This window comes from Scyliorhinus torazame, chromosome 2 (assembly GCF_047496885.1).
Source record: "Scyliorhinus torazame isolate Kashiwa2021f chromosome 2, sScyTor2.1, whole genome shotgun sequence".
Lineage (NCBI taxonomy): Eukaryota > Metazoa > Chordata > Chondrichthyes > Carcharhiniformes > Scyliorhinidae > Scyliorhinus > Scyliorhinus torazame.
Genome location: NC_092708.1, coordinates 151,067,988 through 151,089,315, shown reverse-complemented (window position 1 = coordinate 151,089,315; position 21,328 = coordinate 151,067,988). Strand labels below are relative to the sequence as shown.

The window sequence follows — 21,328 nt, the reverse complement described above, 5'->3', positions numbered from 1 at the left end:
AATGCTTCTTTTTGTAATAAACAGGAGATTATTTGTTTTGTCAATAATTAATGACGCACAAATTAAACTGCAGAAATACAACTTTGCAATGCGTTTTGGAAGAAAATGATTTCACGGACTTCCGGGTGCGGCGATGACCAGCTAAGTCGCACGTTTCGGCAACTCCCGGTGGAACGGACTTTTGGGCTCTTAATAGGAGCCCCAACGGCAATTTTAACGGCTAAAAACACTGTGCAGTAAACGAGAAGGGAATCCCCCCTGGACACGGATGGAAAAAGGAGAGAAAAGTGGCCAGGTTGCGGTGGATCCTCTAGAGCAGCGGCCAGGAAGGCAAGCACAAAGCAAGATGGCGTCGGAAGGTGGCAGTTTAATATGGGGCCCTGACCAACAAGAGTTCCTGCGGCGCTGCGTGGAAGAACTTAAAAAGGAGATGAAGAAGGAGCTGTTGGCCACGATATTACAGGCGATTGAAGGGCTAAAGGAGGAGCAAAAGACCCAGGAGCAGGAGCTCCGGGTCGTGAAGGCAAAGGCTGCTGAGAATGAGGACGACATACAGGGCCTGGTGGTGAAGACAGAGATGCACGAGGCACAACACAAAAGGTGTGTGGAAAGGCTGGAGGTGCTGGAGAATAATGCGCGGAGGAAGAATTTAAGGATTCTTGGTCTTCCCGAAGGTGCAGAAGGGGCGGACGTCGGGGCATATGTGAGCACGATGCTTCACTCGTTAATGGGATCGGAGGCCCCGACGGGCCCGTTGGAGGTGGAGGGAGCTTATCGAGTTATGGCGCGAAGACCGAGGGCTGGAGAAATTCCTCGAACCATAGTGGTGAGATTTCTCCGATATAAGGACAGAGAGATGGTCCTCAGATGGGCAAAGAAAACCTGGAGCAGTAGGTGGGAGAACGCGGTGATCCGCGTATATCAAGATTGGAGTGCGGAGGTGGCGAGAAGGAGGGCAAGCTTTAATCGGGCCAAGGCGGTGCTGCACAAAAGGAAGGTTAAATTTGGAATGCTGCAGCCAGCAAGGGAAACACCACTACTTTGAAACGGCAGAAGAGGCGTGGACATTTATTGTCGAGGAGAAACTGGAACAAGCGGGCTAGAAAAAGAACGTTTGGGACAAGGTGGTGGGGATGATTACGTGGGGTGAAGGGGGGGGAAATGGGGGAAGAGATGATTTCCGAAGTTGTTAATCCTGCGACCCTGTAACTTTTCTCTCTTCCCCATGTCGTGGGGGAAGGGGGGAGGGAGGATGGGGAGCAGGGGGCGCCGGCCATTGGGGGCGGGGCCAAATGGGTAGCGCGGGCTTTGTTCCCGCGCTATGATAATCATGGCGGGAACAGGGAAGCAGGAAGGAGGGGGCCTCGCACAGTGGGGGCCGAGGTCACGGGGGGAAGCCGAGGTCGGCCAGAGTTTGCTGACTTCTGGGAGCAACATGGGGGGTGCAATTACGCTAGAAAGGGATCTAGCGGGGGGGGGGGGGTTAACTGGGTTGCTGCTGCTGGGGAGAAGGGGGAGCTGGTATGGGGTGGGGTGGTCGGGGCGGGAGGGCGCCGTTGGGGGGAGATACAGCTACGTGGGAACCGGGAGAGGAGCTGGATTGAAAAAGGAGATGGCTAGTCGGCAAGGGGGGGGGGTAAAGAGCCCCCCAACTCGGCTGATCACGTGGAATGTGAGAGGGCTGAACGGGCCGATTAAGAGGGCACGGGTACTCGCACACCTAAAAAAACTTAAGGCAGATGTGGTTATGCTGCAGGAGATGCATCTGAAACTGATAGACCAGGTCAGACTTCGCAAAGGATGGGTGGGGCAGGTGTTTCATTCGGGGCTAGACGCAAAAAACAGGGGGGTGGCTATATTAGTGGGGAAGCGGGTAATGTTTGAGGCAAAGACCACAGTGGCGGATAGTGGGGGCAGATACGTGATGGTGAGTGGCAGATTGCAAGTGGAGGCGGTGGTTTTAGTGAACGTATATGCCCCGAACTGGGATGATGCCAATTTTATGAGGCATATGTTGGGACGCATCCCGGACCTACAGGCGGGAAAGTTGGTAATGGGTGGAGATTTTAATACGGTGCTGGACCCAGGGCTGGACAGATCGAGGTCCAGGACCGGAAGGAGGCCGGCTACAGCTAGGGTGCTCAAGGACTTTATGGAGCAGATGGGAGGAGTAGACCCCTGGAGATTTGGTAGACCTAGGAGTAAGGAGTTTTCGTTTTTCTCCTATGTCCACAAAGTCTATTCACGGATAGACTTTTTTGTTTTGGGAAGGGCACTAATCCCGAAGGTAACGGGGACGGAGTATACGGCTATAGCTATTTCGGACCACGCTCCACATTGGGTGGACCTGGAGATAGGGGAGGAAAAAGAACATCACCCACCCTGGAGAATGGACATGGGATTATTGGCAGATGAGGGGGTGTGTTTAAGGGTGAGGGGGTGTATTGAAAGGTACTTGGAACTCAATGACAATGGGGAGGTTCAGATGGGAGTGGTCTGGGAGGCGTTGAAGGCTGTGGTTAGAGGGGAGCTGATATCTATCAGGGCACATAAAGGAAAGCAGGAGGGTAGGGAATGGGAGCGGTTGTTGTAAGAACGTTTGAGGGTGGACAGGCAATGTGCGGAGGCACCGGAGGAGGGACTGTACAGGGAAAGGCAAAGGCTACATGTAGAATTTGACTTGTTGACTACGGGTAAGGCAGAGGCACAATGGAGGAAGGCACAGGGTGTACAGTACGAATATGGGGAGAAGGCGAGCAGGTTGCTGGCCCACCAACTGAGGAAAAGGGGAGAAGCGAGGGAGATAGGGGGGGTGAGAGATGAGGAGGGAGAGATCGAGCGGAGAGCGGAGAGAGTGAATGGAGTGTTCAAGGCATTTTATGAAAGATTATATGAAGCTCAGCCCCCGGAAGGGAAGGAGAGAATGATGTGCTTTCTGGATGAGCTGGAATTTCCTAAGGTGGAGGAACAGGAGAGGGTGGGACTGGGAGCACAGATTGAGACGGAGGAAGTAGTGAAAGGGATTTGAAGCATGCAGGCGGGGAAGGCCCCGGGACCAGACAGATTCCCAGTGGAATTCTATAGGAAATATATGGACTTGCTGGCCCCGCTACTGACGAGAACCTTTAATGAGGCTAGGGAAAGGGGGCAGCTGCCCCCGACTATGTCAGAGGCAACGATATCGCTCCTCCTAAAGAAGGAAAAAGACCCGCTGCAATGCGGGTCCTATAGGCCCATTTCCCTCCTGAATGTGGATGCTAAGATTCTGGCCAAGGTAATGGCAACGAGGATAGAGGATTGTGTCCCGGGGGTGGTTCATGAGGACCAAACTGGGTTTGTGAAGGGGAGACAGCTGAACACAAATATACGGAGGCTGCTAGGGGTAATGATGATGCCCCCACCAGAGGGGGAAGCGGAGATAGTGGTGGCGATGGATGCCGAGAAAGCATTTGATAGAGTGGAGTGGGATTATTTGTGCGAGGTGCTGAGGAGATTTGGCTTTGGAGATGGGTATATCAGATGGGTACAGTTGCTGTATAGGGCTCCGATGGCGAGTGTGGTCACGAATGGACGGGGTCTGATTACTTTCGGCTCCATAGAGGGACGAGGCAGGGATGTCCTCTGACCCGTTATTGTTTGCATTGGCGATTGAGCCCCTGGCCATAGCATTGAGGGGTTCCAGGAAGTGGAGGGGAGTACTCAGGGGAGGAGAAGAACACCGGGTATCTTTATATGCGGATGATTTGTTGTTGTATGTGGCGGACCCGGCGGAGGGGATGCCAGAGATAATGTGGATACTTGGGGAGTTTGGGGATTTTTCAGGGTATAAATTGAACATGGGGAAAAGTGAGTTGTTCGTGGTGCATCCAGGGCAGCAGAGCAGGGAAATAGAGGATTTACCGTTGAGGAAGGTAACAAGGGACTTTCGGTACTTGGGGATCCAGATAGCCAAGAATTGGGGTACATTACACAGGCTTAATTTAACGCGGTTGGTGGAACAGATGGAGGAGGACTTTAAGAGATGGGACATGGTGTCCCTGTCACTGGCAGGTAGGGTGCAGGCGGTTAAAATGGTGGTCCTCCCGAGATTCCTTTTTGTGTTTCAGTGCCTCCCGGTGGTGGTCACGAAGACTTTTTTCAAGAGAATCGAGAAGAGTATTATGAGTTTTGTGTGGGCCGGGAGGACCCCGAGAGTGAGGAGGGGATTTTTGCAGCGTAGTAGGGACAGGGGGGGTTGGCACTACCGAGCCTAAACGACTATTACTGGGCCACCAATGTTTCAATGGTGTGTAAGTGGATGGGAGAAGGGGAGGGAGCGGCGTGGAAGAGATTGGAGAGGGCGTCCTGCAGGGGGACTAGCCTACAAGCAATGGTGACGGCGCCATTGCCGTTCTCACCGAAGAAATACACCACAAGCCCGGTGGTGGTGGCTACATTGAAAATTTGGGGCAGTTGGAGATGGCATAGGGGAAGGACGGGAGCCTCGGAGCAGTCCCCGATAAGAAATAACCATAGGTTTGTTCCGGGGAGAATGGATGGGGGATTTGGAGCGTGGCAAAGAGCTGGGGTAGTACAATTGAGAAATCTGTTCGTAGATGGGACGTTTGCGAGTCTGGGTGCGCTGACGGAAAAATATGGGTTGCCCCAAGGGAATGCATTTCGGTATATGCAACTGAGGGCTTTCGCGAGGCAACAGGTGAGGGAATTCCCGCAGCTCCCGACGCAGGGGGTGCAGGATAGAGTGATCTCAGAGACATGGGTGGGGGATGGTAAGGTGTCGGACATATATAGGGAAATGAGGGACGAGGGGGAGATCATGGTAGATGAGCTGAAAGGGAAATGGGAAGAAGAGCTGGGGGAGGAGATTGAGGAGGGGCTATGGGCTGACGCCCTACATTGGGTAAACTCATCGTCTTCATGTGCCAGGCTAAGCCTGATACAATTCAAGGTTCTACACAGGGCGCATATGACTGGAGCACGGCTCAGAAAATTTTTTGGGGTAGAGGATAGGTGTGGGAGGTGCTCGAGAAGCCCAGCGAATCACACCCACATGTTCTGGTCATGCCCGGCACTACAGGGGTTCTGGGTGGGGGTGGCAAAGGTGCTTTCGAAGGTGGTGGGGGTCCGGGTCGAACCAAGCTGGGGGTTGGCTATATTCGGGGTTGCAGAAGAGCCGGGAGTGCAGGAGGCGAGAGAGGCTGATGTTTTGGCCTTTGCGTCCCTAGTAGCCCGGCGCAGGATATTGTTAATGTGGAAGGAAGCCAAACCACCGGGTGTGGAGACCTGGATAAACGACATGGCAGGGTTTATAAAGTTAGAACGGATCAAGTTCGTATTAAGGGGTTCGGCTCAAGGATTCACCAGGCGGTGACAACCGTTCGTCGACTACCTCACAGAAAGATAGAGGGAATGGAAAAGAAGAAGACAACAGCAGCAACCCAGGGGGGAGGGGGGGGGGGGGGGGGGGGGGGGGAGGAACCGGACGGACTCTCAGGGATGTCATTGTATATGTATAGACACTTGTTATAGGTACTGTATATTGGATTGTTGGATTGTATCTTTGAAGAGTAATTATTTTTGACAAGGCAGTTGCCACTCAGTTTTGTTTCTGTTCCTGTTTCTATATTATTTATTTATTTGTTTAAAATTGGCCACGGTTATTTATATTGCTTTGTTGTTGTTCAAAAGAAAAACTATGTACTGTTATGTTTGGCCACAAAATTCTGAATAAAATATATTTTTTTAAAAAAGAAAATGATTTCACGCTTTTAGAACCATAGAATTCCTACAGTGTAGAAGGGCCATTCGGCCCATCGAGACTGCACCGACTTTCTGAAAGAGCACCCTACTTAAGCCCACTCTCCCACCCTATCCCTGTAACCCTAGCTCACCTACATATCTTTGGACACTAAGGGCAATTTAGCGTGGCCAATCCACCTAACCTGCACATCTTTGGCCTGTGGGGGAAAACCGCAGCACCTGAAGGAAATGCACGCAGCCATAGGAAGGAAGTGCCTGTGACACTTAGTGACATTAATTACAAAGGAAACCAGTCACTCTCTTTTATTGTCATTAAAGGAACAATTTCAATCCTAGTTGGGAAATTGAGAAATACTCGATGAGTTTCCACCTCAGGTTTAGCTGGCAAAAGCAGTGGGTGGCAGAGCTATACAGAGCAGTAAACTCCGAGACTAGATCCCTAGTCTGTCCTGAGTAAACTGATCTTAGCAATGATTGAATTCCTGTTGAAGGCGTGTGTGTGTGTGTGAGTGAGTGACTGTGTACAGAACATGGGGTCAGAATCAAGATTGCTTGTGGTATTTTTCATGGTCAAACAGCCTGCTAAAATTCACCATTTGATCACAGATGTAGAATAACGTTTGCAATAGGAATCAGAGTGTGCAGTGCCCATTTACTTTAACGGAAAGAGGAGACGAGGAGAGAAGATGGAGGAGGAATTTTTTTGTAAAATGATAACTCTTACATAAAGCACCATAATTTGCTGTTTCATGGCATCATCCACTGCTGGTTAGAATTTACTTTGCCCATTTACTCAAAGATATTTTGCACTGGACTTCCGGTTGCGGCTATGCAGAGCTAAGTCGCACATTCGGCGGCTCCCGCAAAAACGGACTTTTGGGCTCTTTTCAGGGCCCCCAACGGCACTTTTTTGACGTTTCCCAGTGTGGGAAGGAGTCTACAACAGCTCCCAGTCAGTATATGGCTTCAACTAGTAGTGGGGCGACAAAAAAGGTAGTGGTAGACCCGAAGAAGGTGCGAGGGAAGAAGGACAAAATGGCGGCGGGCGGAGACCAAGCAGCGTGGATGCAGTGGGCGGAGGAGCAGCAGGAGGGTATCCAGCGCTGCTTCAGAGAGATTAAAACGGACCTGCTAGAGCCGATGAAGGCTTCTGTGCTGCAGACACAGACGGCCCTGGGAGTGGCGATCCGCGAGGCTCGACAAAAGATCTCCGACAACGAGGACGAGATCTTAGGCCTGGAGGTAAAGGTGGAGGTGCACGAGGCGCTCCACAAGAAATGGCAGGAGCGGTTCGAGGAGCTGGAGAATCGGTCGAGGCGGAAGAATCTGCGGATTCTGGGCCTCCCGGAGGGGCTGGAGGAGCTGGACAGGGGGGCCTATGTGGTCACTATGTTGAACTCGCTGATGGGAGCGGGGTCCTTCCAGGGGCCCCTGGAGCTGGAGGGGGCCCAGAGAGTGCTGGCGAGGAGGCCCAAGGCTAACGAGCCTCTGCGGGCGGTGCTGGTGAGGTTCCATTGGTTCGCCGATCGGGAGTGTGTGCTCAGGTGGGCCAAGAAGGAGAGGAGCAGCAGGTGGGAGAACGTGGAGGTTCGGATATATCAAGACTGGAGTGTGGAGGTGGCGAAGAGGAGGGCCGGGTACAATCGAGCGAAGGCGGGTACTGCACAGGAAGGGGGTGAAGTTTGGCATGTTGCAGCCGGCGCGACTGTGGGTTACCTACAAGAACCGGCACCATTATTTTGAGTCTCCGGAGGAGGCATGGGCCTTTGTTCAGGCCGAGAAGATGGACACAGATTGAGGGTCGGGACGGGCGATTGGGGACTGCGGTTGATATGCTGTGTTTATTTTTGTTTCGAGGGGGGGGCCTTTGTATTGCTCCGGGTTTCTTTTTCTTTGTGTTTTTTCTCTTTTGGGTCAGTGAGGGTGGCTGGGGGGGTTGGGCACTGTTTTAGTTGGGTTGGTCGGGGGGGGCTCTTGGAGGTGAGATGGGGCCCCGCGGGGGAGGGGGAGGCCCGAGTCAGGGGTGAGGGGACCGGGCCTGTAAAAGGAGCTGCGTCAGAGGTGGCGGGGCCTGGTTGGTGGAAAGCGCGAGCTTTTTCCCGCGCTGAAGACTGGAGGGGGCACGGTAGCGAGGGTTGTTTCCCGCGCTTAGAACAGAAGGAGGAGGGGGAGAGCCTATGGATGGGGACGGGAGAGGAGGGTGTGCCACACAATGGGAGGAGTCGAAGGAGAGGCGGGAGTGGCCGGAGTCAGCAGGAGTCAGCTGACTTGCGGAAGTGCAATGGGGGGAGTAAATCAGCTAGGATGGGTCCTACCCGGGGGGTGGGGGGGAATCGAGTTGCTGCTACTATGGTCAAGGAGGAGCTGGAGCGAGTGGGGAGGGTCGAGACGGGGGTATGCCGCTGTGCGGAACGGGCCGGGTGTGGGGTGCAGGCGCGTGGCTGGCCGAGGAGGGGTCATGGCTGGTCGGCGGGGGAGGGGGGCGGGTGGCCCCCTGATCCGGCTGATAACCTGGAATGTAAGAGGACTGAATGGGCCGGTTAAGCGGGCCCGTGTGATCGCACGCCTGAAGGGGCTCAAGGCGGATATGGTTATGCTTCAGGAGACACACCTGAAGGTGGCAGACCAGGTAAGATTGAGGAAAGGGTGGGTAGGTCAGGTGTTTCACTCGGGGCTGGGTGCCAAAAATCGAGGGGTGGCGATCTTGGTGGGAAAGAAGGTGTCGTTTGAGGCGTCGAGCATTGTGGCAGATAATGGCGGCAGGTACATAATGGTAAGTGGTAAGTTGCAGGGAGAGAGGGTGGTACTGGTCAATGTGTATGCCCCGAACTGGGATGATGCGGGTTTTATGGGGTGTATCTTGGGTCGGATCCCAGATTTGGAAGTGGGGGGCCTGATAATGGGGAGAGACTTTAACACGGTGTTGGACCCGGCACTGGATCACTCCAGGTCTAGGACGGGTAGGAAGCCGGCGGCGGCTAGAGTGCTGAGGGGGTTTATGGACCAGATGGGAGGGGTGGACCTTTGGAGATTTGCAAGGCCGGGGGCTAGGGAATTTTCATTCGTCTCACATGTCCATAAGGCTTATTCCTGAATCGACTTTTTCATCTTGAGTAGGGCGTTGATAGGGAGAGTAGAGGATACTCAGAATTCGGCAATAGCCATTTCGGACCACGCCCCGCATTGGGTGGACTTGGAGATGGGGGAGGAGAGGGACCAGCGCCCGCTGTGGCGCTTGGAGGCGGGGCTGTTGGCGAACGAGGAGTTGAGCGAGCGGGTCCGAGGAAGTATACAGAAGTACTTGGAGACCAACGACAACGGGGAGGTCCGAGTGGGGATGGTATGGGAGGCACTGAAGGCGGTGGTGAGGGGAGAACTGATCTCCATTAGGGCCCACATGGAGCGGAGGGAGCGGGGGGGGGGAGAGGGAGAGGCTGATGAGGGAGATGGTGAGGGTAGACAGGAGGTATGCGGAGGAGCCCGAGGAAGGATTGTTGAGGAAGAGGCGTAGCCTCCAGGCCGAATTCGACCTGGTGACCACCAGGAAGGCGGAGGTGCAGTGGAGGAAGGCCCAGGGGGCGATTTACGAGTATGGGGAAAAGGCAAGCCGGATGCTGGCGCATCAGCTTGGGAAGCGGGACGCAGCTAGGGAGATCGGGGGAGTTAAGGACAGGGGAGGGAGTATGGTACGGAGTGGAGCTGGTATCAATGGGGTCTTCAGGGACTTCTACGAGGAATTGTACCGATCCGAGCCCCCACGGGAGGAGGGAGGGATGGGCCGCTTCCTGGACCAATTGAGGTTCCCAAAGGTGGAAGAGGGACTGGTGGTGGGATTGGGGGCCCCGATTGGGCTGGAGGAGCTGATCAAAGGGATAGGAAGCATGCAGGCGGGGAAGGCACCGGGGCCGGACGGTATCCCGGTCGAATTCTATAAAAAATATATGGACCTGTTGGGCCCGCTGTTAGTTAGGACCTTCAATGAGGCAAGGGAGGGGGGCTTTACCCCCGACGATGTCCCGGGCACTGATCTCCTTGATCCTGAAGCGGGACAAGGATCCCCTGCAATGTGGGTCTTACAGACCGATTTCCTTGCTAAATGTAGATGCCAAGGTGCTGGCGAAGGTCTTAGCCACGAGGATTGAGGATTGTGTGTCGCAAATCATCCATGAAGACCAGGCAGGGTTTGTGAAGGGGAGACAGTTGAACGCGAATGTGCGGAGGCTTTTGAACGTTAGCATGTGCCGGCGAGGGAGGGGGAGGCGGAGATAGTGGTGGCGATGGACGCTGAGAAAGCCTTCGATAGGGTAGAGAGGGGGTACCTGTGGGAGGTGCTGAAGAGGTTCGGGTTTGAGGAGGGGTTTGTCAGGTGGGTTAGACTGTTGTATGAGGTCCCGATGGCGAGTGTGGCCACAAACAGGAGGAGGTCCGAGTACTTTCGGTTGCACCGAGGGACGAGACAGGGGTGTCCCCTGTCCCCCCTGCTCTTCGCACTGGCGATTGAACCCCTGGCTATGGCACTGAGGGAGTCAAGGAACTGGAGGGGGTTGGTGCATGGTGGGGAGGAGCACAGGGTGTCGCTTTATGCGGACGACCTGCTGCTGTATGTGGCGGACCCAGTGGGAGGAATGCCGGCGGTAATGAGGATTCTTAGGGAATTCGGGGACTTTTCGGGGTACAAGCTCAACATGTGGAAGAGCGAGCTGTGCGTAGTTCATCCAGGGGACCAGGAGAGGGGGATTGGCGAGCTCCCACTAAAAAAGGCTGAGAGGAGCATCAGGTATCTGGGAGTCCAGGTGGCCAGGAGCTGGGGGGCCCTGCATAGGCTTAATTTTACAAGGCTGGTGGAGCAAATGGAGGAGGAGTTCAAGAGGTGGGACGCGTTGCCGCTGTCCTTGGCGGGTAGGGTGCAGTCAATCAAAATGACGGTGCTCCCAAGTTTTTTGTTCCTGTTCCAATGCCTCCCCGTGTTTATCCCGAAGGCTTTTTTCAGGCGGGTTAACAGGAGTATAATGGGGTTTGTGTGGGCGCGAGGGACTCAGAGGGTGAGAAGGGTGTTCCTGGAGCGGAGTAGGGATGGGGGGGGGGGCTGGCGCTGCCCAACCTCTGTGGGTACTACTGGGCCGCCAATGCGATGATGGTGCGCAAGTGGGTGATGGAGGGGGAGAGGGCTGCATGGAAGAGGCTGGAGACGGCATCTTGTGTGGGTACGAGTTTGGGGCGCTGGCAACGCCGCCGCTGCCGCTCCCTTCAAGGAGGTATACCACGAGCCCGGTGGTGGTGGCTGCCCTCAAAATTTGGGGGCAGTGGAGGCGGCACAGGGGGGAAGTGGGGGCCTCGGCGGGGACCCCACTACGGGGGGAACCACCGGTTCGCCCCAGGAAGAACAGGTGGATGGTTTTCGGGGTGGCACAGGGCAGGGATACGAAAGTTGGGGGACCTGTTTGTGGACAGGAAGTTTGCGAGCCTGGGTGAGCTGGAGGAGAAGTACGGGCTCCCCCCGGGGAACACCTTCTGGTACTTACAGGTAAGGGCGTTTGCCAGACGGCAGGTGGTGGAATTCCCGCAGCTACGGCCACGCACAGTACAGGACAGGGTGCTCTTGGGGGGGTGGGTGGGAGTGGGGAAGATCTCGGAAACTTACCAGGTGATGCAGGAGGAGGAGGAGGCCTCGGTGATGGAGGTAAAAGGTAAGTGGGAGGAGGAGTTGGGAGAGGAAATTGAGAAAGGGACGTGGGCAGACGCCCTGGGGAGGATGAACTCTTCCTCATCGTGTGCGAGGCTCAGCCTCATACCCTGTTCACCTGGTTGCAGGGATCCTCCCCTCCCCCAATAGTTTCGCCAGCATCGCTGCACAGGGTACACATGACTGGGACAAGGATGAGTCGGTTTTTTGGATGGGCATTAACAAGGATCTGCAAGGAAAAATGGAAGACCTGGAAAACAGATCCAGGCGACAGAATTTGAGGATTGTGGGGCTGCCCGAAGGAGTTGAAGGACTGAGGCCGATTGAGTATTTTGCCGCGATGCTGGCAAAACTATTGGGGGAGGGGGAGGATCTCTCCCGATATGAACTGGATCGGGTTCATCGGTCGTGGAGGCCTGTACCAATGGTGAGTGAGCCGCCAAGGGTAGTGACTCTGTGCTTCCGTAGGTACAGTGTGAAGGAGAAGGTCCTGAGCTGGGCCAAGCAGAAGCGGGTGGTGCAGTGGGCTGGAGCTGGTATACGTGTATACCAGGACTTTACCGTGGAGCTGGCAAGGAGGCGGGCTGCCTTCAACCGGGTGAACAGGGCACTGTACATTAGCAAGGTGCGGTGCGGCATTGTATATCCAGCGAAGCTGAGGGTGACTTACAAGCTCAGGGACTTTTATTTTGGAACGGCGGAAGCCGTGGAGGAGTTTGCAAAGGCAGAAGGACTGTGGCAGAACTGACAAATTGAGAAATGGCCATGTGCCGATGTAACCTCATGACTGTCTGTATTTTCTTCTTTTTTTGTTTCACTGCGTTCTGGTGTATGGGCTAAAGGAGCCAATGTTGTATATATTTGGACAAGGGAAGTGATGGGACTTTCACTCGAAATGAGGGCTCTTTGGGGTGTAGGTGGATATGCGGGGTTTGTGTGCTAAAAGTAGATTTCTGGGCTTTCCTAGGGCCGGGCAAGGGGGAAAGGGACCCGGGCGGGGGCCTCCATGCTGGCCAGTTTAAGCCGGCCAGTGAACGGGAGTGAGGTGGGGGGAGGGGCTGCGGCCATCGGAGCCTGGCAGAACAGGGTCCGAGTGGTCTAGCCGGGGTGGAAAGTTGGGGGGGGGGAAGGAACCCACCCCATTTGGATAGGTTAGGTGAATGGGCTAGGGTCTGGCAGATGGAATTCAATGTTGCCAAGTGTGAGGCTATCCATTTTGGGAGGAATAACAGCAGAATGGATTATTATTTAAACGGTAAGATGTTAAAACATGCTGCTGTGCAGAAGGACCTGGGTGTGCTGGTGCACGAGTCGCAAAAAGTTGGTGTATAGGTGCAACAGGTGATTAAGAAGGCTAATCAAGTTTTGTCTTTCATTGCTAGAGGGATGGAGTTCAAGACTAGTGAGGTTATGCTGCAATTGTATAGGGTGTTGGTGAGGCCGCATCTGGAGTATTGTGTTCAGTTTTGGTCTCCTTACCCGAGAAAGGACATATTGGCACTGGAGGGAGTGCAGAGGAGATTCACTAGGTTGATCCCAGAGTTGAGGGGATTAGATTATGTGGAGAGGTTGAGTAGACTGGGACTGTACTCATTGGAGTTTAGAAGGATGCGGGGGGATCTTATTGAGACATATAAAATTATGAAGGGAATAGATAGGATAGATGCGGGCAGGTTGTTTCCACTGGTCGGGGAAAGCAGAACTAGGGGGCATAGCCTCAAAATAAGGGGAGGTAGATTTAGGACGGAGTGTAGGAGGAACTTCTTCACCCAAAGGGTTGTGAATCTCTGGAATTCCTTGCCCAGTGAAGCAGTTGAGGCTCCTTCTTTAAACGTTTTTAAGAAAAAGATAGATGCCTTTCTGAAGAATAAAGGGATTCGGGGATATGGTGTACGGGCCGGAGAGTGGAGCTGAGTCCATAAAGATCAGCCATGATCTCATTAAATGGCGGAGCAGGCTCGAGGGGCCAGATGGCCTACTCCTGTTCCTAGTTCTTATGTTCTTATGAACCGAGGTTGGGGGGAGGAGTTTTACAAGAGGCAGTGGACGGGAGGAGTTGGAGACTGGCGGGGGGGGGGGGGGGGGGGGGGGGGGGGTGTACAACTCTTGGGTACCATGTACGGTACTCTTTCAGAGGTTGGATGGCGCTGAGTGTAGGGGGGGGGGGGGGGTGGACTCCATAGGTCAATAGTGACCATGGGCGGTCCCGGACTCCTTTTTCTTTTTCTCCTTTGTTTTTTGTTGCCACCGTGGGAGGGTTTGTTTTATTGGATGCATATATTGACAGGTGGCCCATTGTTTGGGGTGGTGGGAGGATGGGATCTGTGGGTGGGGTGTAAATTTTGAAGGAAAATGTGAAAATGGAAAATAAAAACATTTTAAAAACTTTTTTTAAAATTTTAAAAATAAAATTTAAAAAAATAAAGTTGGGGAGGGTGAAATTCGCCTTGAGAGGGTCAGTACAAGGGTTCTTTAGGCGGTGGCAACCGTTCTTAGACTTCCTGGCAGAGCGGTAGACATTGGTCAATGGCAGCAGCAACTCGGGGGGTGGGGGGGGTCACTTTACTTTTTTGTTTTTGTTATTTACACTGGAGGGTCTGAGGGGTTGTATATACTTGTTGTATTAAGTCGGGTGTTAATGTTAATTTATTATTTATGTACAGGGGGTGAGGGGGTTGTTTTTCTGGACTGTGTTTTGTACTTAACCCTGTTGGGTTCATTTTTCATTTTGTTATTGATATTTTATGAAAACCCTTTAATAAATTAAAAAAAAAACGATATTTTGCGCTGTAAATGTGAGCTGATAACATGCACATTACAACAAGGGAATGGGGCATCTGGACCCTGAGTGAATAGGGCTAGCGATTAACCCCTTAACAGATTGAAACAGTGTATGGATGGATAAGGACATATAAATTAGAAAGGGTAAATTTTCTATCAGATCAGGTACAGAAACAGAGGACAAGAAAGGCTGGATTAACAGAGACAGAAAATGAGACTGAAAGGAAGAGACAAATAAATTAAATTTGACATTTTTCAAATCTCCAACAGCAATTAAAATCGGAAGAAGGGGGCTCCACATTAGTCATGTGGCTGTTTGGCAGTAGTTAAAATTGTTTATTTTAAAAATTCATTCTTGGATGACGGTGTCACTGGTTAGGCCAGAATGTATTGCCCATTCCTAATTGCCCTTGAGACGGTGGTGGTGAACTGCCTTTCTGAACCACTGCAGAATAAAAAGGCCAAACTTTAACTTTCTGTTGACATAGAAATATATGGAATTTATATAGTCAGAAACAAGCTCTGCAGCCCAAATGGTCTATGCTGACATTAATGCTCCACACGAGGCTCCACCCACCCATCATCTAATCCTACCATCATATCCTCCTATTCCCTCTTGTATTTATTTGCTTCTCCTTAAATGTCTATGCTATCAGGCTTAATTATTCTATGTTGTAACATCTTCACATTCGGATGACTCTTAAGAGTAAAGATGCTTCTCCTGAATTCCTAACTGGATTTATTGTTAACTGTCTTACATATAGGGCGGGATTCTCCCAATGGGCGGCTAAGTGCCGACGCTGGAGTACAAACGGGAGTGTTTTACTCTGCCGTCGGCGCCCGTTCCGGGACCCCATTCTGCAGCCCACAGGGGGCGAGGACGGTGCTGGAGTGGCCTCTGCCACCTCAGCTGTCAATCCCGGCCTGAACCCGGTGCCATGGGACCCGCGCATACGCAGTTGAGCCAGCGCCAACTAGGGCACGTGCAGTTGGGCCGGCACCAACGAGCACATGCACAGCGGCCTTCTTCCCCGCAGCGGCCCCAACGCCAAATGGCGCAGGAGCCAGCACGGAGGAAAAGAGGCCGGGGTGTGAAGAGAGGCCAGCCTGCCGATCGGTGGGCCCTGATCCCGGGCCAGGCCACTACGGAGGCCCCGCCCTGGGGTCAGACCCACCTCCCCCCACCCCCCACAGGCCGCACCCGGACCCTTCAATGCCGAGGTCCCGCTGGCCCACAGCAGGTTAGAACAGCGCTGGTGGGACTCAGCTTTTTCTTGACGGCCGCTCGGCCCATCCGGCCCAGAGAATCAGCGCACCCGGGCCGGAGAGTCGGCGCATAACCTGACCGGCGCTGATGGCGACGATTCTCTGCATTGCGGAGAATTGCGCCCCCGCGCGGGGCAACGTGGCACGATTCGCGCGGCGCCGACCCGGCGGGGGGTCGGGGAATTCCGCCCATAGCCCTTCTAGTTTTGAACTCCAAGAGGGAATATCTTTTCTAAGTCTACTGTAGGTCACCCCCCACCCCCCACAACCGTTCTCTTTTCTGGAGAAAGGAACTCCAGCCTTCCCGGATTTTGTTTTATCGGATGTGGGGGTCACTGGCTGGGTCAGCATTTATTGCCCATCCTCAACTGCCCTCGAACTGATGGTGGTATAATTCCAGCTTCTATTCCCAATTCATGCTAAGCTCACTGATCTTAATTGGGCTGGTAATACAAATGCCTTGAGTGCCTAAAGTACATTTTAGAATTAAAATCAATAAAAGTGCGTAGATCAATAGTGACACCTGACCTAAGCTGCTTGAATGTGTAGAAAATGAATGAAATTGGGATCACGCTCTGCTATGATGGTTTCCAATTAAACATCCTGCTGATTCTTAGAAGAATTGGAGGAATACTGGAGGAGAGCTAGCACCCATGGGATAGATTCCAGCAAACAATCAATTTGCATTTACTGCATAAATAAGGGAAATTCACTCCATTTATTTTATTTCAATGAGGAGGCAGATAAGGTATCTTTTTTGTGAAGCTAAGGGTAAAGCAGTGCATCTTGGATTAAAACTATCGGATTCCACCTTCAACTGCGCATCTGCCATCACGTGAAGTTACTGTGGCATTTATGTAAAAATATTGGCCTGTTTTGAGATTCGCCACTGTTCAGACAGCAAGCTATTGCGGCCGAACAGCCACCTAAGATGGCGTCCTGCAAAGGATGCTGGGAGAATTGGCCAAGTATAAAGACAAGCAGGCTGCAGTTTAAATAAACATTGATGAGCAAGCTGCAGCCTAGGCATCACAATACAAAAGAAAAAGGGCATCTCCAGGCCATCCCAGGGACAATAGAAACACACCGTCAATCACAAATGTCTGCCAGACACAACGGCATCTATACTCGTTATTTGGAAAGCCTATATGCCCCGAACACTTCCATACATGGACGGTGAGTGTACACCCGGATTTGACTTGATCGATCCGGGCAATCGAACCCTGATCAGTTGATTGGTAATGACCTAGGGACCACCCAAAAGGGCGCAAAACCAATAATGCACAAAAGATGCTGCACCACCTTAGAATCTCTCTCTGCAGCAGTGTGCAACAGCAACGGAACAACGGTGATCTTCACCAGCCACCACAAGGAGGACCATCACGCCACTAATAGAAGGAAGATCAGCTTCCTTGGGCAGCACGGTAGCATTGTGGATAGCACAATTGCTTCATAGCTCCAGGGTCCCAGGTTCCATTCCGGCTTGGGTCACTGTCTGTGCGGAGTTTGCACATCCTCCTCGTGTGTGCGTGGGTTTCCTCCGGGTGCTCCGGTTTCCTCCCACAGTCCAAAGATGTGCAGGTTAGGTGGATTGGCCATGATAAATTGCCCTTAGTGCCCAAAATTGCCCTTAGTGTTGGGTGAGGCTACTGGGTTATGGGGATAGGGTGGAGGTGTTGACCTTGGGTCGGGTGCTCTTTCCAAGAGCTGGTGCAGACTCGGCCTCCTTCTGCACTGTAAATTCTATGATCAGAGCCAGAGCATCAGACCAGACCGAGGACCGAACATCAAGGACTACAGGAGCTGGCACACAGATAAAGGCTAATAATATCTGTCTGGGTACTTGCTAGTCATTCAAAAGTTAAGTTAAGGTCTAGTATGAACTTTTAGTACTCTGTAGAATAACTTGTGTTCATGGTGTGATTGATTAACTGTAACACTGTGTGAGTGTGAATAAACACTATTTGATTAAACAAGTCGATTTGCAGTCATTTGTCCAACGCATACAGGTTAAAGACACACCACGGTAGCAACACTCTGGACTTGGAAGTCTGTTTTACAAAACAAGGATCCAAAAATTCAATCACCCCTCAAACCAATTCAGAAATACCTCACAGATAAATACTGCAATTTTGGTGTATTAACAATTAAAGCACATTGATTAAAACACATTTCTAAGCATAAGTGATGTTTCTGCAAAATATTAACATGGATGTGCACTGAAAGATGTATAGACCTCCTACATCACTCAAGGAATAACTGATTGTTAAATGATATTCAGGCTTGGAGGTTAAAACTATGAAGCCAGGCTGGGTAATTTGTCTTGCTTTCCTAATTCAAATATAAACGATTGAGTGATGATCTAAAAAATGTTAAAATACTTCAAGAGGGTACAAACAGAGAAGCTATTGCCTCTGATATGGAATTACAAATGAGGGGAGATAATCTTAAAATTGGAGCTGGGTCAATTTAGGAGAGAAATTAGGAAACACCTTTTCGCACAAAAGACAAGAATTCGCTCCACAAAATGTCCATGAATGCTGGAACAATTACAACTTCCAAGACTTGAGATCAATAGGGTTTTGTTAGGAATACGTATCACTGGATATTGAATTAAGATGAATAAATTTAATTCAGGTTTACAGATATGCCATAACTGAATGACAGAGCAGACTTGAAGGGTTGAATGATTGCTACAGTTCCTATGTAAATCTATGTTCTTTGGGGCGATTCTCCGATATGGAGGCCAAGTGTTCGCGCCGTCGTGAACGCCGTCGCGATTCACGACGGCGCGAACTGGGCCCGGGCACAAACTATTCTGGCCCCCACAGGGGGTCAGCACAGCCCTGGAGCGATTCACGCCGCTCCAGCGTCTTAACGCGGCGCCAAATGGGCGCCGCGCCAACCCGCGCATGCGCAGTTAGGGCAGCCCAATCCTCCGCATGCGTGGAGAACGTCTTACGCACGCCGGCCCCTCACGAACATGGTGCGGTGTTCTGGGGCTGCACGCGGAAGGAGGTAGGCCGTGGGGGGGGGGGGGGGGAAGCCGGCCCGCCGACTGGTGGGCCCCGATCGCGGGCCAGACTCCATCGGAGGCCACCCCGGTGAAGGAGCCCCCCTCCCTCCCTCACAGGCCGCACCCCCAGCGTTCCCGCAGAGTTCCCGCTGGCAGCGACCAGGGGTGGACAGCGCCGGCGGGAACCTGTCGTGTCGTAGCGGCCGCTCGGCCCATCCAGGCCAGAGAATCGCCGCCCGCCGGTTCTCCGAGCGGCCCGGTGCTAATCGCGTGCGGCTGGTTTCCGGGGGTGGGAGAATCGCGTGCGGGGGTCGGGCGGCGTGGCGCGATTCTCCCACCCGGCGTTGGGGGGGGGGGGGGGGGAATAGCGCCCATGGAATTCCGACAAGACCCTCTATAAAAAAGTGTTCCAATTCTTAATCTTCCAAAATGTGTAAAAATTATGATGCCTCTGAAAAATTGACCTGGCTTACATACCCATCATCTTAAGAGTCATAGTTAGTTAGCTCAGTTGGTTGGATTGCTGGCTCACTCATGATGCGGGCGATACCAACAGCATAGGTTAAATTCCTGCAACTGCTGACGTTATTCATTAAGGCCCCATCTTATCAGCCTTGCCCCTTGCCTCAGGTGCAGTGACCCTCAGGTTAAATCAGCACCAGTCAATTCTATGGTAAAATGACCAACGGCCTGAATTTTAAGCCCGATACAGAATTGGACACTTTAAATTAAGAACGGGAAAAATTAGCCACAGTCAGAAGCACAGACAGGCCTGGTGGGAAATCAAACAGCCAAACACGAGTACACTGGGAAGAGACAGACAGCCGGGCAAGTCTGGGCCTGTCATGTAAACAGGACATCGGAAGATAATCGGCCCCATTCAAATGGATCGATTGTTGTGGATTGGCCAGATAAAGCCGACTTTCTGGCACTTAGATTTCCTGCGGGATACGGTTACACACAGACAATGCACCCAAGGATGGACACCTGGCGGGGGAGTTCCGGGCATTCTGAAAAGTTGCAATCGGCAACTCTGTTGGATGTTACGGCCCCGCCCAGTGACCTCATTGTCTGAGGGGCAGTGAAACTTCTGGAAGAGCTTGAAGAGATAGATAAGAAAGAGGCAACCAACCCCCCCCCCCCCCCCACCCCCCCCACCCCCACCCCCCTAGTGAAGATTCAACACAGAGGCATCGGAGAACAGACAGAAGAGGAGTGTGAGACCCACATTTGCAGATGAGGGTCCTGAGACGACAAAGGCTCAGAGTATTAGACCTGCAGCTCGATCAAGTTCATCGGCACGGGTAGTGTTAGAATCTTGGAAAAAGTATATTTGGGATATTTTGGAAGGATAACGGTTTTATTGTATTTGTTAATAAAATTTGGGTTGAATCGTGAACCTTCCTTTGTTCATCTCGCAGGCAAGGGCACCTTGGTAAAATATTTTACCAATAATTTTGTCGAAGTGTCTGATAGTTTATGGACAATACTGGCATCCCTGGGTGGGCTTCGATAAGAAGCGACCTAGTTGCTCTGAAATCGAACCCACCAACCTTGTATTCTCGAAGATCCCGAAAGGGCTACAGATCACAAACCCACTCAAGTCGACCTACAACACAGACTTCGCTGAGAGACTCTGCCGTCGCACCTCTCTCACACTCCTCAACCACCTCGTCCGCCAGCTCTACAGCAGACGACGCAACCTGGAAACCAAGATAGAGGCCATATTCTCAACTTGCGCTCAGGATGCAGCAGACCAGCTGCGGAACACCGCCAAACAGATGAGACAACAATACTATACCACCTATATGCATACCAAGCACAGAAAGCTTGAGAAACTTGGCATCACCACCGGCAGCAACCAAGCCACCCCCGGTGTCACAGTAGAAAACAATACAGGGAAATCTATTGTCAACTTGTCAGACTACACCCTTCAACCAGACAAAATCGAAGTCCTCAGCAGAGGGCTTAATTTCTGCACCACCACCAAAATGGACCCCATCAGTCTCGCGGCAGACACGGAGGAATTCATCAGGCGAATGAGGCTCTGGGAATTCTTCCACAGACCCCAAGAGGCCAACAGCGAACCCAAGCAGACTACCAATGAACCGGAACAGCAGACCGAGAGATCTGCGGTGCGGCAACCGAAGAGGAAAGAGTCGAATTGGACCCCTCCGGAAGGCCGCTGCCTTAGACTCGACATGTATGCTCAAGCCGTCAGGAGTCGCGTCAATGCCAGATTCATCAGTCGCATTCACAAGACAACCCCGAACGTCACCCAAGCACAACGCAATGCCATCCGCGCTCTCAAGACCAACCACAGCATCGTCATCAAACCAGCAGACAAAGGGGGGGCCACTGTCGTACTGAACAGAACGGACTACTGCAAAGAAGTATACCGACAACTGAACAACCAAGAACACTACAGACAGTTACCCGCAGATCCGACCAAGGAACACATCCGCCAACTTAACAGACTGATCAAGACCTTGGATCCAGATCTTCAGAGCACCCTACGTGCTCTCATCCCACGTACTCCCCGCATTGGAGATCTCTACTGCCTCCCAAAAATACATAAGGCCAACACACCAGGCCGCCCTATCGTTTCAGGCAATGGGACCCTGTGTGAGAACCTCTCTGGCTACATCGAGGGCATTTTGAAACCCATCGTACAAGGTACACCCAGCTTCTGTCGCGACACGACGGACTTCCTACAGAAACTCAGCACCCATGGACCAGTTGAACCAGGAACATTCCTCGTCACAATGGACGTCTCGGCACTCTACACCAGCATCCCCCATGACGACGGCATTGCTGCAACA

General features: G+C 52.4%; 1 protein-coding gene across 4 annotated transcripts in view; it reads right to left on the bottom strand.

Moving 5' to 3' along the window:
- Positions 1–21,328, bottom strand: part of mfsd6b (major facilitator superfamily domain containing 6b) — a 193,660-nt gene that overhangs the window by 119,571 nt on the left and 52,761 nt on the right. The gene's annotated exons all lie outside the window — the stretch shown is intronic.